Raw genomic sequence first — 22,279 nt, forward strand, 5'->3', positions numbered from 1 at the left:
ATTTGCAAACTACTATCGAACATTCATTCCTGGCTTTGCCGCCTTGACAGCCCCCCTCACCCGGCTCCTGCAGAAGAAGACTCAGTTCCAGTGGAACGCACCAGAACAACAGGCGTTCCAGGCTTTGAAGGACGCCTTCATGAAGGAGCCCATCTTGAAGCATCCTGACCCGCAACGGCCGTTTGTCGTGGAGGCAGACGCCTCCGACATTGCCATTGGGGCTGTGTTACTCCAGGCAACGACGCCCAGCGGTACCCTTTTCCCTTGCGCGTATCACTCTCGGAAATTGAACCCCTCGGAGCGCAACTATACCATCTGGGAGAAGGATCTGCTGGCCATCAAGGCGGCGTTCGAGGCTTGGAGACATCATCTGGAGGGGGCGCGGCATCAAATTGAGGTCCGGACGGACCACAAGAATCTGGAAAGCCTGCAGACCGCTCGGAATTTGAACCAACGCCAGATCCGGTGGTCCCTTTTCTTTACGAGGTTTGACTTCCGGGTTCGGTACATACCAAGCGGGCACAATCAGAGAGCGGATGCTCTGTCCAGGAAGCCCGAATATACCCGAGTGGAAGACAAGCTTCTGCCCAGGACAGTGATCCCCGTCGAGTCTTTTGCTGCGGTGCGGGAGCCGGTTGATATACGGGCTCGGATCCGGGAGGCGCAGCAGCAGGAGGCGTGGGTGGCTCAGCGGAAGGAGGAGGTGGGGCCAGACTCGCCTTGGACGGTCACGGATGGACTCTTGTATTATCGTGACCGGCTCTATGTTCCGGGAGGGCCACTCAGGGGACTCGTCCTCAGCCAGTGTCATGATAACCCGGCAGCGGGGCATTTTGGCCTGTTTAAGACTCTGAACCTGGTCTCCCGTACCTTCTGGTGGCCCCGAGTCCGACACGACGTCCAGTCTTATGTCACCTCCTGCATCCCATGCAGGCAGGCCAAGTCAGCGACAGGGGCCCCGCCTGGTTTACTGCAGCCTTTGCCAACACCCAAGAGACCCTGGGGGGCTGTGTCCATGGACTTTCTGACGGATTTACCCCCATCCTCCGGCTTCACGACAGTGTTTGTGGTGGTGGACATGCTGACCAAGATGGCGCACTTCATCCCCTGTCGCGGCTTACCATCAGCTCGCGCCACTAGTCGCATGTTCATCCAACAGGTGTTTCGGCTGCACGGTCTCCCCGATAGAGTCGTCTCCAATAGGGGGTCCCAGTTTACAGCCCGCTTCTGGCAGGAGTTGATGCGTGCGTTGGACATTAAGGTTTGCCTCTCGTCCGCGCATCATCCTCAAACTGACAGGGGTACCGAGAAGGTCATCGGTATCCTGGAGCAGTATCTGCGCTGCTACGTCAACCTGCAGCAGGACAATTGGGTGGACTATCTGGCCATAGCCGAGTTTGCCTTTAACAACTCGCAGCACACCTCCACGCAGATGACACCGTTCTTGGCCAATGTGGGTTATCACCCCCGGTTTTTCCCCCTTTCTCCCGTGGACTCACCGGAGCCGGCAGCGAACGACTTCATGGCGGAGTTACAGGCGATCCATCAATTGGTGCGACGGCAGCTGGAGAAAGCCAAGGCCGACTACAAGAGGTTTGCCGATCGGTCGAGAAGGGATACGCCTCCACTATCGGTGGGGGATCGGGTCTGGCTGTCCACCAGGAACCTACCATCCACGCGGCCGGCGAGGAAGCTGGACCACCGTTACCTTGGACCGTTCCCAGTCGAGGCTGTCATCAATCCGGTCGCCTATCGTTTAACTCTGCCACGTTCCCTGCGCGTGCACCCAGTCTTCCATCGGTCCCTGTTGGTCCCCGAACAACCGTCTTGTCCACTCCGCCAAGCGGAACCTCCCCCATCAGGACCTCGTGATGGAGGCAGCACCCCCGAGTACGAGGTCGCCAGCATCAGGGATTCCCGTTGGTTGAAAGGTCGTTTCCAGTACCTGATCGAGTGGAAAGGGTACGGGCCGGAGGACTTCACATGGGAAGACGCGACCGCCGTTCATGCCCCTGCGTTGGTGACTGCTTTTCACGAACAATTCCCATCCCGACCGCATCCGGATCGGCAGCCCCGGGGGAAGGGCCCTGCGGTGCGGGATAGTGTTGTGATTCAGGGCCAGCCTGTGGGTCCGGCAGCCGGCTCGGATGTCTCGGATGACTCAGATGAGGGGGAGGAGGTGGGTGTTGAAGACGAACTTGCTGATGATGGCTTGGAGGCTTCGCAGAGCCCCCAGCCAGGGCCCTCTTCTCAGCTGCGCGAGCCCGAGAGTGCGGATGATGATGACCCACAGCTGGCCCTGTTCAAGGACGCCCGACGCAGGAGGCAGTCAAGCAGGAACAAGCAGAGAAAGGCTGTGGGACTCCTCGGAAGGAGGCACAGGGAGGCCACGCCCTGAACTCTAAATAAAAGGAGTGTTTGGGGAAGGGCCGGTTGCTGAAAGCAACCGTTCCGTTTGAGGATTCAAGTTCCAGTGTTTTGTTTCTTGTTCTGTTGTTTGTGTAATAAATCTTGGCAGACGCTTTCCAGCCTCAGACGCTCTCCAGTCTCTACTGTTTATACAGGGGTTTGCCTTTCTGCAAGGCCGGTAGCAGGCTGGTTCAGAACACGCGTAACAGAGTAAGCGCCTGTTACTCATCCCAGCTTCTGCCAACCTAGCAGTTCGAAAGCACGTAAAAAATGCAAGTAGAAAAATAGGGACCACTACGGTGGAAAGGTAACAGCATTTCGTGCGCCTTTGGCATCTAGTCATGCCGGCCACATGACCACGGAGACGTCCTCGGACAAGCGCTGGTTCTTCAGCTTTGAAACGGAGATGAGCACCAGCCCCTGGAGTTGGAAATGATTAGCACGCATGTGCGGGGGAACCTTTACCTTTACCTTTAGTTATTGGGTTCCTTTCCTTTTTTAAGGTTTCAAATTATATAAAAGAAAAAAAACCACAAATATTTTAATGAGCTGCAATGTTTTCTAAATGCAACCAAATCCTCTACCCATCACCTTGAAATCCTGGTAATGCCTTTCACATCAGGATGAGAAAGATTCTTTAGATGCAAGTTTGACTGGAAGCAAAACTCTCCAGGTGCCAGAAAAGAGAAAGTGAGTGGGAAGGAAGACAAAGAGAACCCTCCAGCTCCAACCCCCTTGGGAGAGGGTAGCAATAGTAGTGAAAGTTGGAGGTGTTCAAGGATGTCAGCAAGGGATAAGGAGGGAATGTGAAGGCTAGTGTAATGGGTGGGCAGGAAGAAAACGGCATAAGAGGAAAGTAGTGATTATTTTGGGGTCTCTCTTTTCTATTGTTATACTTCATGCAATGCCTGCAGTGCATGTGTATGTGTGTACACACACTGTGGCTTCTTTATATGGGTGCACATTCTCTGTGGGGAATTATTCTTCTGATATAACAATATTGATTTGTATATGTGCATGATTTTATTTTATTTTTTCCAGTGTACGATCAGATGGACTTTTAACCTCATTCATTCTCACATTTGCAAAATGGGTTTTCTGGCAAAGTCAAAGGGATAATTTTGTATTCTGGGGTTCTGAGCCCTTGAGTTTAATTTCTAAAATTGGTTATTTATTTCTTTAAATAAATAATTTTGCCTTCACTCCTTTTTGTAATAGCATACACAGTATTTTTAGAATTCCAAAAATGTAAATAGGCACAAAGTAAGCTTGGGAACTCACTCTATATGACCATACTGGATGGACAGATTATATATGATAGTTTATAAGTAAATATCCTCTTGGATTTAAGTGCACATACTGGTAAGGCAGTGAACTTCAAATACTCATAAAATTTGGGTTAGATAAATTTATGTTACTTTCCAAGCCTCTCTGATCTGATCTTCTTATAACTATTGCAATAATAGATCTTCCATAGAAATCCAGAGCAATGTGGATACTATTAAATATATATTTCCCATTGATAACATAATAGAACTTATTTTGGAACAAATATTCTATAGGTTGCATTAAGTCAATGTATCTGTTATAGTTGCCACTAAGTATAATTCCAAGTACTCACATATTTGGGGGAACAATGAGTCTCTGAGTATTGATTTCTTACAGATCCAAAGAACTTAGTCCAAAATTTCTATTTATTGGAATCTTGGGGAAACTGTACGTATTTAATTGTATATAAGTGTACCTTTATTTGTACTTCTTAATATTCATTTCCTTGAATTACAATGGATCAACTGATAAATACAGCATACTTTGGACTTCAGGCTCCATTATGTTCTAACGTTTTAAAAACCAGTTTTGCCAATCCAAATTATGAAAATGTGTTTCAGGTCTACACAGTTTAAATATATCCGAATGTGACTAAAATATGAAAGTTTTGCCTGCAATTTGGAACTTATTACACCAGTATAACTATATAAAATGCATCTGTGTGCATGTTTTAAGTAATCCAAACTGTTCCTCAGTACAGTGAAGCCTTTGATGCTCTAAATCCAACACTAGTAAGAAGTATCTAAATCCTGGGATTGAAAAATGGGTGGCTTGACTGCTGATCTGTCAAGACCTGCACAATATAAACAGGAACATATCAGAGGTATCTTCCAGAAATTTTATATGTAGCACTTTGCCTAAGTATAGCTCAATATATTGCAGTTTCCATATATTTGTTTGTCAGATCAAGGATAGTATTTCATTTGTTTTTATAATAGTTTGACAACTCTTCAAAAATAATGGATGCCCAGAAATAGCAGGCCAACTTTACTATTTATTCAACTAAATTTTATTTACACTGTGAATAAATTATTGCAACAATTATCATAGATGTACATACTGTAGGCATGAGGATATTAAAGCGATATATGTGTCATGATGTCATCATAAAAATGATAGGATTATATAATTTCTGACATGCTGTCCACATTATTTTACACCACATCATCATGATGCAAGTCTGAACAGCCTCCCTCAAACCCCAAAACAGATACTGTATGTGTGTGAAACAATCATGTAACTGAAATTTAGCATCCACACTAGATTTGTGTGCTGTTTTAGTGCTATTTGAAGAATAGATTTCCTAATTTCCTAATGGGTTTCTCAAAACTCAGAAATAATGTTTAGTCTTACTAGTGTCAACAAGTTTTAAAAATATTCTTTGGAACAGGACCGAATTTCAGTGTGATTCATTTATTAAGCAAATTAGTAAAAATATTAAGAATTCATAACTGCAACACAAAAGCATATGCATACACACATAATAAGTGAAACACTTTCCAAGCCAATCAGATATAATATCGTGTCACCAAGTAATTAGATGTTTGATGTCCGTATGTACCACCAACAGAATAGAATAACTACATTGTGTTTGGTTACACTGATCACTCTAGCAATATCTTTTCTACTTCACCGAGTGGTTAAGGCACCAGGCTAGAAACCAGGAGACTGTGACATTTAGTCCTGCCTTAGGTATGAAAACTGGCTGGGTGACTTTGGGCTAGTCACAGCCCAGTTGACCTCACAGAGTTGTTATAGTGGATAAAATAGAAGGAAGAAGGAATATTAAGTATGTTTTGCCACCTTAAGTTATTTATAAATATAATAAAGATGGGATAAAAATAAATAAAGTACTCTAAAATTATCCTAGCCTAATTCAAGGTTAGTAAAAGTAAAGGAAAAAAGCTACCCCCCCTCCAAAGTCAATTTTAGTTGATTAAAACATACCCAGAAACTCAACATTAAGAAAACCAAGATCATGGCATCTGGCCCTCTCAATTCCTGGCAAATAGATGGGGGAGAAATGGAGGTAGTGATAAATTTTATTTTCCTGGGCTCCAAGATCACTGCAGATGGGGAATGCAGCCAAGAAATTAAAAGATGCTTGCTCCTGGGGAGGAAAGCTATGACAAATCTAGACAGCATTCTAAAAAGCAGAGACATCACCCTGCCAACAAAAGTGCGCATAGTCAAGGCCATGGTTTTCCCAGTTGCAATGTATGGCTGTGAAAATTGTACCATAAGAAAAGGTGAGCACCAAAGAATTGAGGCCTTTGAACTATGGTGCTGAAGAAGACTCCTGCGAGTCCCTTGGACTGCAAGGCATTCAAACCGGTCAGTCCTAGAGGAGATCAACCTTGGCTGCTCTTTAGAAGGCCAGATCCTGAAGTTGAAACTCAAATACTTTGGCCACCTAATGAGAAGGAAGGACTAACTGGAGAAGAGCCTAATGCTGGGAAAGATTGAGGGCAATACAAGAAAGGGATGACAGAGAATGAGGTGGCTGGATGGAGTCACTGAAGCAGTAGATGTGAGCTTAAATGGACTCCAGAAGATGGTAGAGGACAGGAAGGCCTGGAGGAATGTTGTCCATGGGGTTGCAATGGGTCGGACATGACTTCGCAACTAACAACAACAACAACAACATTCTTTAGAAAGGAAATAAAGTTGTTTTTATAAATGTAGGTAATTAAGATCATAAGAATCCAAATGAAAATAAATTGTGAGTACAAAAATGGAACTAAGTTGGAAGTTCATTGTAAGATCATATATTTAAAAGGTATTTTTACAGGTCCTCCAATCAATATGCTGACACAGGAATTAAACTGATGGAGCATTTCTGATAGGTGGCTATCTAGCTCTCATTAACAGCTTCTATCAAAGATAAACCCATGTTAAAAATCAATATAAAAGCTTACTAGTCCCAGAATAAATAGCCATTTCCACAACTAGTTAGCCCCAATACCCTTTCCTAGATATGCATGTATGTTTGTGTGAGACAGACTTTTAAAAAAATACAGTTGCATTCCATTAGCATGAATATTTTAAAAAAGTTTAATAATCTGCTGCTATACCCTGGTTCTCCTCTGGCTTAACTAAAAGGACTTCTGCTATTCCAAAGATTTTCTTCTATCACAGGAATAAGAACATCTGACCATATGTTATTGATCTATCCTCTTATGGCTATCGGCCAAACCAGGATAGCAGCATAGTTCCAAATGTTTAGAGTGCTGAATTTCATAGTACTTAAAAAGAGAATTGATCAGATTGAGAAAAGAACTATAAAAACAGTGGAGTTGCATGATATTCATCTTCAAAAACCAAATGGGCTATTATGTTGAGCTTCTGAGCTTTTCCAAGAATGTGGAATTACATATGTCTGTTCCTAACCACAATGACAAAAATGTAGAAAAGTGTGTCTTGATATGGTGATGTAAGCTTTGGTGTTCTGTACTTGCACCGTGGTATACGCACAAATATAAGGGACAAAATTTGCTTTGCAATATCCCAACACACATTTCACCACTTGGTCAACCCATCCATCCCCTGCCACCTCCTACGAGAATGACTATTATCACAAATAACAAATGTTGTGCACTTATAACCGTATTTCTAAAAAGTAAACTACAGACTCTGACATTTGAGACAAAATCTAGCTACAATCTCAGTTGTGTGAAAGAAACTTCAAAAGTCAGAGAGCTGATTAAACAACATTAGCTTGCCCTTTTTGATCCATCTGTAAAATATTTCAAAAGTACTCTAAATGTAGGGGTGATGCTCCTTTGATATAAGAATCCTTGTTAAGGTTAACTTTAAACAGGCATGTTGCAGTTTTCCTGGGGGAAGAGACAATTAAATCAATGCTTTGCTAATCTGTGTTTGTGACTTGCCCCAAGGGACTAGGAGAAGCCTGCATCTTATTGTACATCATAAACTAAAAGAAGTGAACAGTCACATTCTTCCTTTGCTCTTTAATTTCCTTTCCTGGAAGAGATAGAGCAGTTATACTTGTAAACTTTAAATGGGTTGCATCAAGAGAATGTAGGGCTCTGATCCTCACATTCCCAACTCTGGAGTCAGAGGATTCAAAAGAGTAGAACAACTCTAAAGTAAAGGACATGCGGACTAAATTTCAATGCCTCTGGTGGTGTCTGGTGCGTGGGGAGAGGCTGACATTGCTCAATCCAGAACATATGCCAGTTACTGCTTCCACTCAGCAATTCTTCAGCAGGCATGGCAACCTTCTGTAAATAATATATAAAAACGTACACAAACCTACTGCTCTGCATATTCATAAATATACTAGTGAAGCTTAATTGACAGCAGAACTTCCAACACGGAATCAGGTCCACATTGGCAGAAAACAGGCTATATGCCATTTTCTTTTTATATAAAACATTTTGAGTCAATCATATAGCACAAACAAAATTATTTTCTCTTAGGCTCCAATCTATGTTCAATGTGTTTTGCTTTAAAAAAAAAGTCTTCAGTTGGTATATGTAGGTATGCTATAATAAAAAAAAAATAACCTAGTCATATAGCTCTGATTGCTCAGGTGCATACAGTCTCACAACCTTGGCTGAGAATTGCCATTTAAGAGAACAAAGAAATCTTGGTCATGCCATAGAATCAGAAAAAGGCTAGAGTTGGAAGGGATAATCAAGTCCCCCTTCCAGTTCAATGCAAAGAATGACGTAATGAAGAAAATCCCATCATCTATCTGGATAACATATACTACTACTACATGTATACTGTCTTGGAAAGGTGGAGGAAGAAACATAGCCAAGAGTCTAAATGCTTTGCACTGCAGTAGGCTACAGGCTATCAACTGTTGCACTGAAGACCTCATTCTTGTCTGCAATAAAAATTCTGTTCTAGCCAAGTCATGTCTGAGAGTTTTCTTCCAAGTCAACTGAATGAAGGATTAAGCATCTGGGGAGTTACGTTGAGTGCTGCTTTGAAAGCTGGCATTAACATCGTCCATCAATCTCAGTTTGTTATGAATGTAGCTTTATGGATACCAGCTCTGTAATGCTGGGTTATTGTTATAAGCAACCCTGATTTCCAGCCCATTCCCTGATATCTTGCACCAGGAAGTATCAATAAAAATTCAGAAAAACGCAGTGGCCCCTTTCTCAATTGTCTATCAGATAACAATAGACATGGTTTGGGTTTTTGAAAGGTATGCTTTCTGCTGCCTGACCTTGGCAGTGAGTTCTGTAATGGAAAAGCTTATTTTTCAGCCATTCTCTCTATCAAATTACTTTCCTTGTTGACTGGACTGTGTTTTATATACACACACACAAACACATACACAAACTCATGAACCAACAACAATGCCGTGGTGATGCATAGAATAGAATAGAATAGAATAGATGGAAGGGACCTTGGAGGTCTTCTAGTCCAACCCCCTGCTCAGACAGGAAACCCTATACCATTTCAGACACATGGTTGTCTAGTCTCTTCTTAAAAACTTCCAGTGTTGGAGCATTCACCACTTCTGGAGGCAGGTTGTTCCACTGATTAATTGTTCTAACTGTCAGGAAGTTTCTCCTTAGTTCTAGATTGCTTCTCTCCTTGATTAGTTTCCATCCATTGCTTCTTGTCTGCCTTCTGGTGCTTTGGAGAATAGCTTGACTCCATAGCAGCCCCTGAGATATTGGAACACTGCTATCATGTCACCTCTAAGCCCTTCTTTTCATTAAACTAGACATACCCAATTCCAGCAACCATTCTTTATATGTTTTAGCCTCCAGTCCCCTGATCATCTTTGTTGCTCTTCTCTGTACTCTTTCTAGAGTGATCTTGATTCTATCCCTCTGTTAATCCAGTTAGAATGCAGTTAGAATGCAGTATTGCCGGCTAATTCTGCCAATTGCCAGCAGTTCGATTCTCACTAGCTCAAGGTTGACTCAGCCTTCTACCCTTCCCAAATTGGTAAAATGAGGACCCTTATTGTTGGGGGCACTATGCTGACTCTGTAAATTGCTCAGACGGGGCTGTAAAGCACTGTGAAATGGTATATGAGTCTAAGTCCTATTGCTATGCTAGGCTTTTCAGGGTTAAACTTAAGACTCTTCTGCTTCACTGACTGCAATTCATGTTGGAAGAAAACTCTAATCCTTCCCTGGAAATAAAGAATATTAAGAATATTGTTCAAATCCAACCATTTTGTCCAGTTTTATATGTAATATTTTCAATATTGATTTGAGACCCATCATTATGTAGTGAATACCTTTTTGTGTGTTCAGGCAGATGTTCAATAGACATTTTGAGGTGATGTTTAGCATTGGTTTCTGCATGTAGAAAAGTATTTGGTCTTAAGGAGATATGTTTTTTTAACCTTCTCGGATCACCCACCACTTAAAAAAACTACTTTGAAGGTCTGCATCTGAATGCAAAAAATACCTCACATAGCAGGGAAAATGTATAGGGAGATTGTCCATCATCAACACTCACACTAGCCTGCCAGACCCCTCCCAAGGATCTCCACCCTAACATCTCCCTTGCTTTAGGAGCCTTGTTATAGCTACTTCCCAAGGTGAGAGTATTCCATTGACTCAGAGATCTAGAATGATAGATAATCCTGTTATTGAATAGGCAGTTGTCCCTCACACCTGGAATCTGGGTGGGGCAGAATAGGACAGGACTTTTCAACTTTTTCACAGATTGTATAAATTTTAGGACATGAGAATATTTGAGTACCACCACTGCTTAGCAAGGTGTCAAAAATTTGATGACTAAAAAAAGGGGGGGTAGATTTTGGGTTTTACTGATTAGATTCATTTGTTGTTATAGAAATGGCTAGTTCATAATATTATGGAAAAAGTAAAAAGTTGAGGTTCAGTGTTAATGCTTCCTTATATTGCAACAGAGGAAGTCGGAAGTCAATACCTTTTCTTTTCTTTTTCCCTTCTCCCTCTCACTTTCCCCCCTTTTTCTCCCCACTGTGTCCACTATTTTGCTTTTGTATTTTTGTATTTTATTCTATAATCTAATAAAATGTTACAAACTGTAGAAAAAAGTACCGGTTTTAATTTCTTCGGTGGCAGTTCCTTTGCTGAATCATTTACCCTTTGCACTGACAAATGTATGATAATTTATTCATATTTATTAATATGCACCACTGCCAGCATGCTGGTCAGCTGTTCTACGTCTCTCCCTCTTCTCTTCTTCCTCTCTGTCTTCTGGGATCTCCTGCCACAGTGTAGTAAGAATGCACCCCTTTCCCCAGTCCCTTCACTGTGCCCTTGAAGACACAGGAATCAAGCACAAAGCAAGAAAGGCTCACAAAAGCCTCCCAGAATGAAGAAACACTAAACTACGGGGTTTTTTTTCTTTAAGCTGCCTCTTGCATGTCACAGTGTTGCAACCCACTGGCTTCTGAAATAAACCAACCTCCTTTCTGACATGCTTGTCTCCTGGCTTTTCGTTTCATCCGTGCTGATTGTGTTCTCCTGGCTGGCGAAAACAAATCAGGAGACCTTTTCTTTCAGCAACAGCTTCTTCCCCATCTCTTTTTCCTCCCTGCCTGCTGAGCTCTCCTTCCACAGCTTTTTCTCCATCCTCTTTCCTGCCAAAACCACCTCCTTTTCTATCCTCTCTTCTCCCCCCTCCTTTTCTCTTTTGTTCACCTCCAGCTATGCTCTGCTTCCAGAAGTGCCAGTCAGCTGGAGCCCTGCAGTGATCCTGGGGCTTCTGCTAAGCCACAACAGTCTTGCAGCTCCAGCTGCCTTTCCCTCAGGCTTGGGTCACTTCAGTTCATTTCCCTACCCTGCTACACTGGTCTAGGAGGGTCACGTACTACCTGCCACATGCCAAAGTACCACTGTTGGTATGTGTACCACTGATTGAAAAGCCCTGGATTAGGAAATCCCCTTCCTCTAGAACAGAGGTGGGGAATGATGGCCCCTTTATGACTTGTGGACTTCAACTTCCAGAATTCATGAGCCAGCATGGTTGGCTCAGGAATTCTGGGAGTTAGAGTCCACAAGTCATAAAAGGGCCATTGTCCCTCACACAGACTCTAGAACAAAACTTAGATAGTTCCACCATTTTCCTTTAAGCTGGTTTATCCAGATCAAATGGTTTTGGAGAGGCTAAACTGGGAAAGAAAACAGACAATATATAAGAGCAGGAAAAGCCACCTTATACAAATAACTTGACTGTATGTTCTACAGATTGTAAATATGCAGTACTTAAAAGCTATTCAACTGTTGCCTCCAGGCACTATTTTTTTTTAAAAAAAACTTTTTAATGAGTTGTTGAGTAAGAGTTGCATTAAGTCAACTAACAATTGTAGATCAGAAGATTCTCAGCAGCTTTAGAATTTTGTCAAAATGCCACATTGTGACATGGGCTGCTGAAAGCCCATAGAGCAACAGTTCTAACTTGTGAAAATCATTGTCAGTCAACAAGGTGAGTAACTGATTGCCCATGTTCTTCAAGTATTCACCTTGCCAAAAGAAGCAACATTAGCCACATGCTACATTTAGTTAAGAGATGGATTCTCAATTTATATGTGGATCCAAACTACTTTTTATGGTTCTTGGAACCACATCAGATTCAAGAAGATTGCATCACAATTTCCTCTTAGTTTGAGAGGTTAAATACACAAACTCACAGTGAATTCACAGCCTCCTCACCTTCATGGATCAGAGCTTGCTTGCCCTTTAAAGTCATAAAAGGGCTAAGTTTGAAGATCCCTGCCTTAAGCCCTTTGCTTTAGTAGCAATTTCTATTAAAGAACATTATTGACAAGCTAGCTGGCACAAAAATGTGTTGTTTTTATTGTATAAAGTACATTAAATAATTCAAGTATCAGATAAATATTTAATTTACAATTGCTTTTTCTGGTGCAAATTTAGTTTTAAAATATTTTTTAAAATGGAGGAGCTGGAAAAGCATGTAGAGAATTGCAACCATAATTATTACTCTTCCTATGTGCCAGGGTTCAGTTGATGAGAGGCTGATTAACTCTCAGTCCATTTCTTCATGTCTCTCTGAGCCCACTTGCCACCTCCCAGAATGTGCTGAGAGCCTGCTTGCCACTACAGTCATCATGTCCACATCTGCACCATCAGAGGAAACCCATTCATCACTTGGTTTTGGCTTCTCTCATGTTCAGTTAATCAGCAGGAATATGTGAATAAGTCAGCTGGATGCTAGTTCACTGACAGTTGTAAGTGATAATGTTGTTGTGATTCAGGGTCAGACTGTGGGTTCGGCATTTGGGTCGGACGACTCAGAGGAGGAGGGGCGTGTTGGAGAGCTTGCTGAGGGGGTTGGAGAGCTTGCTGATGAGAGCCCTCAGCCAGGCCCCTCCCACCTGGTCACGACGCAGACCCAGCTGTGTGAGCCTGACAGTGTGGATGAAGATGACCCACAGCTGGCCCTGTTCAAGGACACCCAATGCAGGAGGCAGTCAATCAGGAGTAAACAGAGGAAGGCAATGGGGCACCTCGGAAGGAGGCAGAGAGAAGCCATGCCCTGAACTGTATAAAAGGGGAATGCGTGGGAGGGCTGGTTTGCTGAAGGCACCTGCTTGAATAGCTCCTGTTTCATGGTTCGTGTCTTGTTTGCTTTTGTATCCATAAATTTGGTAGGCTTAGTTCCAGCCTCTTGCCTTCTTGTAAAAGGGGTTGTCCCTGCCTTTTCTGCAGGGCCGGTAGCAGGCTGGTACAGAACAAATGTAAGCAGCAAAATCAATATTCAAAACCTAGGGAAACAGGTCTGAAGTGCTTTTGTGGATGTAAGTCACATATACTGGTTTAATGGAATTGTGATTTCGTACAAGTGGCCTAAAAAGCATGGATACACAAGTGGCCTAAAAAGCATGGATAGAAAATAGGATGAAGAATACCTAAAATGGGATTTACTTAAGATGGAACTCCCTTCACCCCTTAAGCCAGGAGTCTTCAAACATGGCCCTTTTATGACTTGTGGACTTCAACTCCCAGAATTCCTCAGCCAGGCTGGTTGGCTGAGGAATTCTGGGAATTGAAGTCCACAAGTCATAAAACAGCTAAGTTTAAAGATCCCTGCCTTAAGCCCTTTGCTTTAGTAGCGATTTCTACTAAAGAACATTATTGACAAGCTAGCTGGCACAAAAAAATGTTGCTTTTATTGTATAAGTTACATTAAATAATTCAAGTATCAGATAAATATTTAATTTACAGTTGCTTTTTGTGGTGCAAATTTAGTTTTAAAAGATTTTTAAAAATGGAAGAGCTGGGAAAGCGTATAGAGAAATGCAACCATAATTATTACTTTAATTTGTCCTTAAAGAGAAAGATTTAATATAGTTGGCATTTATCTTCAGGTACTGCTCAGTTTACAATCTTTCACTTAGTGACTGTTGTAAGTTCAGTGGCACTGAAAATGGTGACTTACAACTGGTCCTCACACTTACGACTGTGGTAGCATTCCCCATAGTCATGTGATCAAAAGGTAGGTACTTGGCAACCGGCATGTATTTATGATTGTTGCAGTGTCCTGGGGTCAGGTGATCACCATTTCCAACTTTCACAGCTAGTTTCCAACAAGCAAAGTTGCAATGCAGTCAATATGTGTAGTGGTGCCATATTTTATCCTGCAGTATTTCTTCCCAAATGCTTTGAAAACTGTTTTGGGCAGAATTAGCAATGTAGAGTGGCTTGCAGACTTGTGTGTGCTGGCGTGTGTCAAAAGGCCTAAAGGTTGATCAGCAATAAGAGTATTAAAAAGCTATATAATTATTGATATCAGCTCACCGTAACTGGCAATACAATATCATAAATGAGCATGCCTTTTATTCAGATTGTTAGAGCTTTTTTATATTCTTACATTACATTGATTTAGTGGCTTCTACTGTGGACACATTCATTATAATTTCCCATGTTTGTATTCCTTTTAGTGGAATCCTAAACAGCACATTTAAAAATTAGCGTTAATGCCTTCAATCTGATTTACTCCTGTAAGGGTACAGTTTGTATTGGGTCTGCAACTTTAGTTATGATTGGACAAGTGGAACATTTATGTTCAACTACACCTATTCCATAGATCTGAGTAGCTTTGGCTTAGGACATTGGGAAGTATAGGGAGAGAGCACAAAGCTCCTAATTATTTAACTGTGGCAATAGTGGCACAGATAATTGCATCATTGCATCATTGCCTTTGAAGGAGGATGAGATAATTCAGGGTTTCTCAACCTCAGCAACTTGACTTCGACTCCAGGATTTTCCCAGCCAACTTGTTGAAGTCCACACATCTTCATGTTGCTGAGGTTGAAAAACTCGGACATACTTGGTTATGTGCCTTTCAGGATGCTCCCCTCACTACTCAATACGACGCCCTTGCCTACAGCAAAGGTGTCATATTTTTGAAATATGTTTGAAATGCCAGCTTTACATATTTCAGTGAGAGCTACTATTAAATCTCTCCAACATTTTTTTAAAAGAAAGTTTTCCTCTATTTCTTGCTCAGCCTATTTTCATGAGTAGGAGGGAGCTTAATAGAGGGCATGTGATAGAGAAATTAGCTCTTGTCTTCAGAAGAAAGCGAAAAGGGAAAATGATTACTCCTAAGAAAGACTCAGAAGCTCTTAATAACGAAGCAGTGAAAGTTTTGGGTAGGCTCTGAAGATTTTGTTAATGTACCCTAACCACAAAGTAGCATTCCTGGATGGCATGCAGTGCTTACTCTTGATCTGGCCTACCTTAAAAGACTGACAATTTCCTATATAAAATGGTTTAATGAGTTATTGCACCATTCATGTTAATTGTCTAGCTAAAAAATAAATACTCCTAGATATTAATGGAGAGTTAATCTGGTCCAGACACATTTCAAATGAATGCATGGATGCTCATTCCTTTTCCTCTAATCCAGGGGTGTCAAAGTTGCAAAGTCACATGATGTGTCATGATGTATTGTGACTTTTTTTTTTCATTGCTGGGAATGCGATGGGCGCAGTTTTGCTATGACGCATCTGGCCGTGGGCTGACACCCCTGATCTAACCCAATATATTCATTTACAAATTTCTGAGTTGTTAAGAACTCCCAGGGGACTTCAATATGTGAGATTTGAGGCACATTGGATGTTACACTGCAAATGTCTGATGCACAGTGGGCATTGGTAAATCTAGGCTCCAGAAGGCACAGAGATCTAAAATGATGGTAGATCCTTTGCATCAATCAGCAATTCTTTTTATTAAGTTTCTTAATAAACAATAAGCCTCCAGCAGAAGTCTGATTCAAACACTTCTAAACACTCAAACCTTAGTGTCCCTATCTAGATCTGTTGTTCAATGAGAAATGTATTTATGTAAGAGGCAAACTTATATGCTGCTGCATTTTAAAAAAATTTGTTTCACATTTTACATAAAATATTGAATGTGCAGAATTGTACCAGTAAAATTTCCTGGAAAGACAGCCTGCCCGCCCCCGCCCCCTGCAAGATGCACACTAAACATCTGTTTTGTATCTGAATGCCAAGCTTTTAAGAATGTTAGCCTGAAAAAAGCACCTGATTCCTTATTTTTAACTGAATCACCAGGTGCTTATGAAATACCATACCCTTGTGAAACCAGAGAGGACAGGAGATAAAAAGGCTGCTGGGGTGGAATAGAACATTTCTCCACGAGGAAGATGGTCTGTGAACACAGCAGCTCTACAGTAGAAAGAACAGAATATATTGACTAAATAATAGGATGTATTTTTAAGTCTACATAAGAGAAATTCTGCTGAGGCATTTTAAAAAAAACACCTTTAAGCTAGAACAGAATTATGTGCAGTTCAAAGCAGATATTTTAAAGATTCATGTTCATGTCTAGATGCAAAAATCAGCTATGTGCAGCCATTGCTATGCATATATCTGCCTCGCCTATGTCATAATTTTGTATGTAGAGCCCAACCTCTCAAGAACAATGATCAGTCTGAGCAGGTGGTACTGTGACATTAGCAAACAACCCAACAACCATCTACACAACCCAAAATCAGTTCTGGGAAGTGTTCATGTACACACAGAGGCTACCTTACACATGAGTTGAAACATTTGTTTGTTTCACACCCGTCCCCTCACCCCTCAGCAACCTTCTTCATTGCCTCTTCTCCTAATGGATGAAAAATGATTTTTAAAAAAAAATGAAAATGAGAAATTGAGCTGAATGTTTTGTCTGGGTTTCCATTCAGACGGTCCAAGAGTACCAACTGCTTTCCACCCACTGAATCGCAGAAAAGACGGAAACCAATAACCTCTTTCACTGTGACAGAAGAGGACTGTTTAGCTCTTTCTTTCTTTGCTTCCCAGGACAGTGGTATTGTCCAAGGACTGACTTTGCTTTATTTCAGTGGCTCCCAACCTTTTGGGCACCAGGAACCAGTTCTGTGGAGAGAGGTTTTTCTGTGGACTGGAGTGGGTGTGGTTTTGTGTGCTGCCTGCATTCCATGGATGGGGCTTTGTTTGTTTGCGCGGACCAGTTTTTGGCATGCTGTGGACCGGTGCCAGTCTATGGACAGGGGGACGGGGACCCTTGCTTTATTTGTCCTTGCCTTCTCTTTGATGGTTAGATGAAGGCAGACATCAAGCTCTCTGTATCTCACTGTATGCAAAGGAGGAAAATGGAAAAGGAGGAAATGACCAAGACTTTTTTCATCTGGCATTCTCTGTGAAGTCAAAGGACAGTTTCTCTTGTGTTTTCTTCAGTCTGACCTCATTTGGAAAGGTTGACTGATGGAGTAGCAGCTCCCTCCTCATACTTGGGTTGTTTTCTCTTTGCAGCCAGAGCAATGGATCATTCATATTTTTGGTTCGTTTTTTTTTAAAAATGGAAAAGAGAGCTGTAAGGCAATGTAGCAATGCAATTTTTTTTAATTTTTTTAAAAAATCAATTAACAGACAGTTGTTTTGGAGACAAAAAGAGAAATAGTAATTAACCCTTACCCTTGCAATCCAGACATGTCATGGCTCTGCAAATGAATGGGAAGAAAACCATCATTAAAGGAATAGTACCTAAGAAGAAGAGACCACTTACTTTAAAACAAGAAAAAAAACTCTTTAAGACCAAACTATTAATTAAAAAGCCTGCTGCAAGGAGAAAAAAAGATTTTGATGCTGGTAGACATTTATAGGTATATATGTTCCATGTGTGGCTTCTATTTGCCCTCCCTTCCCTTTAGTTTCAAATAAGGCCAAGATAAAACAGTATGACCATAGAAGTAGTGATTGGTTACCAAAAGCTGATCAGTTTCCATACACAGGATATCAGCAAAGGCTCAGCTGCAAGGAAGATTTATGCTCTCTTCCCCATTGCTGGGTTCTGATCACTGACTTCTGGAAGGGGAGAGGGAAGGCCCTGGGCATGGAGACAACTGAAAGGGTTCCAGAAAACCTGTCAGGACCCACCCCAAACCATGTCTTAGGAAGACAAAAACTCTTGGAGTCAGTTCTAGTCCGAAAGGAATCTTTACTAGGACATGCTTGGTTGTGGGAATACAAGACAGGACTTAGTATTGTTTTACAAATTGAAATTTTATAAAGGGTACCTGGTTCAACCCCCCTTCCCTCAACCCCATTTGGTCAGCCCCCATCCTTCTACTTCGTGTCATCCCTTTCGTGGGGAAAAAAAAGGAACTTCGAATCTTTATGGTTATTGCCTTCTTCCTCTCCAGAATTAAAAGAAAACACAAGCCAGAAGCCTTCTTCTCTAACCCTCCCTTTTGATCCCCCCAGTTCAAAAGGTTTCCTTGGTCTTTGAAATAACCTAAGGCAGGCTGAATCCACATATGCTCCTCCTTCCTCGGGAGATGGCAGAATCCATCGGGGAGGGGGATAATGTTTTAAACATACATTTATGAATGTGATATAAATGGATTCTGACAAAACCATTGCTCTCAATTGTTCACCTGTACTGCAGTTGTGCCTGTGCAAACTACCATATAATTTAGAAGTAATTTGGCAGTAATTGCTGTAACTGCACCTTTTTTAAAAAAAGGTGTTAGATTCATTTTGCTTCGGTAACGTGATTTACTAATGATGCCATTCATCATTTTCTGTCAAAACAATGTCAGGTAAAGCCCAGAATGTGCATAGTACTTTTGCATGTGTGTATGTTGGGAAGGGGAGTTATGTCATAAAAGAAAACAAAAAACACTGCCAACTCTTATTATTACCTTAAAAATATTCTAATATTATTAGGGTCATTGAACCAAACTAAAGACTATGCAAGTCCATTTGCTCATTTCCTCTGCTCAGGATGATTGTGTTTAACACACTTTCTTATCTTTCTACACCTTTGGGGTTTTGAACTTGTACTGTTGACTCTTCTTGTCCTATTGTTCCCAATGTACGTGAATTGGAATAAGTGCTGTAGAAGAGTCTACTCAGAAAGTTTCAGAGACAAAGATGCAATGATCATCCCTTGAATGAGTATCTGCCTCAAAGGCACTTTTGTCAAAAAATAGGCCAGACACATATGGCAGCTAGCAGACAAAATTGTCCTGAAAACTCCCTTGATATCACTCAATCAGTTGTTGCTGACTTAGTATCCTGCTCTTCCTTTGAAACAACTTCAGCAAGTTTCTGTCAACCTCCAACTCAAGCATTGCTCTGGTCCACTTAAATAACTTTTGTAATGCTACATCAGGGATTTTCTAACCACTCCAAACTTCACATCACACCAAGCTATAATATGATTGGTTTGGTTTGGCTTTGCATGTTGTACTAGCCCAGCTACTGCAGTTCGAAAACCATGAATGAGGCTTAGCAACCCAACTGTTTCCTTGCTAACTAAGCTATGGCTTAACAGGATGTGGAAAAATAAACTAATCATTGAGACAAGAGCCTGCCTGCTTGGAACGTAATTGAGATCTATCCTGACCTTAATGCACTATAAAGCTATCTCACAGCAATTGTCTGTTTCTATAAATGGAGGTTCTGTACTACAAAGAAGCGTATTCCTTGCTGTAGCAAAGGGCCAGCATTCTGCTAAAAGTGTGTGAATCGCCTCATTCATAAACCTTCCTTATATGTTTGTTTGGCTGCAGACATGCACATCTATATAAACATGTCCTTTTGCATGTAGAATGATAGGTCTATAATTATGCCCTGAAAACAGTTTGGAGAGTTCGGAAAGGAAATGTCATGTGCTTTGGTGAGAGGCAAAAGTATATAAAAGCAAACATCTTTCTGCAATTAGTACCTACTTGTTCCTCAAGATTCTTCTGCTCCTTTTTATTGTCCAAGGCAGGCTTCCAGCTGCGGATACCAAAAAGTCATTTTGAGTTTGACCACAGACTAGGGTCCTTTTTTTTTTCCCTCTAGTAGTCTGCTCACATCTATATATTATTTAGGAAGAACATCTGGACTGAGCATTGGCTACAGAGTTAGCCACACACATGATCTTTTGTTCCAATTGGCTGAGCAGAATGCTGATATTCTTGTCTGGAGCAGCTAAATACTGGGAATAAAGCTTTAATACGTGCTCAGGTTGAAGGCTGAAAATCTGGAAGGACATTGAGTCTTAACACATCTATGAAAATGACAATATGGAGGCTGTATTGTAACACTAGTATATTACATCAGTATTCAAAAGAGAGTGCCTGGGTCTAATTGGACTCACTTAACAGAATCAGCCATCAATCATACCTCATTCAGATAAATAGCAGAATTCAAAAATCTGTACTCCCAGGGCATCCAGACTGTAGTATAACACTATTCTCACAGAATCAGAGTAAAGTAAGTTAGAACAGATCCAAGAAGTTGAGAAGAGATGCCTACTCCATTATGTCAGAAAACTATTTCACTAACCTGCCTGGCATATTTCAAGGGAGATACATCCCACAATTTGTCCAGCTTGCATATCCATTGCTTGGTTAGCTGGAAGGTTTTTGTTGTGTCTGGATGAAAAGGTCAGCAACCATCATCATAGCTCATCAATAGCCAAACATTCCACCAGTTCCCTTTGCACAGATAATATCCCTTGAGTCCATTCATGGACTTGGTGATTATTTAGCAATCTGTTACTTGTTAATCAATGTCTGAGCAAAACTCATCAGTCTTATTTAAAATGCTAGGATAAGCGGCTACACAAGTAGACTCTTTCACTACACCAATGCTTTTAACCTAACAGAGATACAGGTATGTGCATGATGGCGTTAGGCTGGCCAACCTGTCTTAAGCATTAGGAATCAGCGCTTTTATTTATTTATTTATTTATTTGTTTTTATAAACCGCCCTTCTCCCGAGGGACTCGGGGCGGTGTACAGAGTAAGGTAGGCAAACATAATGAAACAGTACTGAAAAACAATAAACAAAACAAACTGGGACCCCAATTAGAGCTATCAAGCCAGGCCGGACTGCTGGAATAGGTAAGTTTTAAGGAGCCAACACTTTGCCTCTTCACCATCTTCTAATATTTGTTATTACTGTATTGCTTTTGTTGGCTTCTTTCTTTTATTATTGACATTTCCCTAGTGACAAATCCTGAGCTTCCAATAAATATTCTTTGCTCTCTCCACTCTTCCCAACAGTTTCAACAAACATGAATACTGTGTATGGAAGCATGACTGCCTATCATCTGGTCATCACTACATGGTTTGGTTAAAGCAAAAAAGGACAAAGTTGTGATGGCAGTTGATATCAGAAACCACGTGCTCTTTCATACCAGTTGGCTTGGGAGAAGAAAAGTGGAGAAAACAATAGAGAAAATGTCTTACCTACCAGGAAGAGAAGAGGGAAAAGGGGAAGAGCTGGATCATTCTGGCAGAAGAAATGACAAAAATGGCTATCTAGAGTGAAAAAGAAGAAACAAATTCCATTCCTGGATCTCAAATTATCTAGTGCTGGCTGAGATTTGGTTGATTCTTTTCAGTTCTTCCACTATGCCGGATTTGTGAGTTGGATGGCTGATTTCTCTGAATTGGCTGAATATTTTTATTTTTTTATTTATTTTATTTTAATCCCATTTATATCTCGCCCTTCTCTGAAGACTCAGGGCGGCTTACAATTTAAGCACAAACCAATGTGCTTAGCAATAGCCTTCATTCTATGTATATGCCTGCTTTATTAGGGCTTTCGGCCCCCGCCAAGCAGCATTATTACAAAGTCAGCTTATTGCCCCCAACAATCTGGGTCCTCATTTTACCTACCTCGGGAGGATGGAAGTCTGAGTCAATATATATTCTTCAACAATTTCTCATGGGCAGTCTCTTCCATAGCCACGAGAGCAGCACCACCAGTGAGAAAAAGGCCCATGAGAGGAGTTTCCTCATGAGGTCTTTCCTTAGGATATAATTGAAACCTAGGAAGTCAGAAAGGCTGTAGACTGCTGGAGAGATAATTATATCATCCAAGACACACCCTTTGACCACTTCTTAACTAAATAGGTGCAAGTAGACCACATTCTGCCCACAGGAATTTTTCTAAAATACTCTTCTCCTTTCTAAAGCCATCCATCAAATTGTATGAGAACTGACAGTGGGAAAATGCAGAATAATTCCTCTTCCAGGAGCTACTTTCAGCCATGCTGCCAAAGTTAAGCCAACTTTTCCCAACCTGTAGCCTTGC

This window comes from Vipera ursinii, assembly GCF_947247035.1.
Source record: "Vipera ursinii genome assembly, chromosome: 2".
Classification (NCBI taxonomy): domain Eukaryota; kingdom Metazoa; phylum Chordata; class Lepidosauria; order Squamata; family Viperidae; genus Vipera; species Vipera ursinii.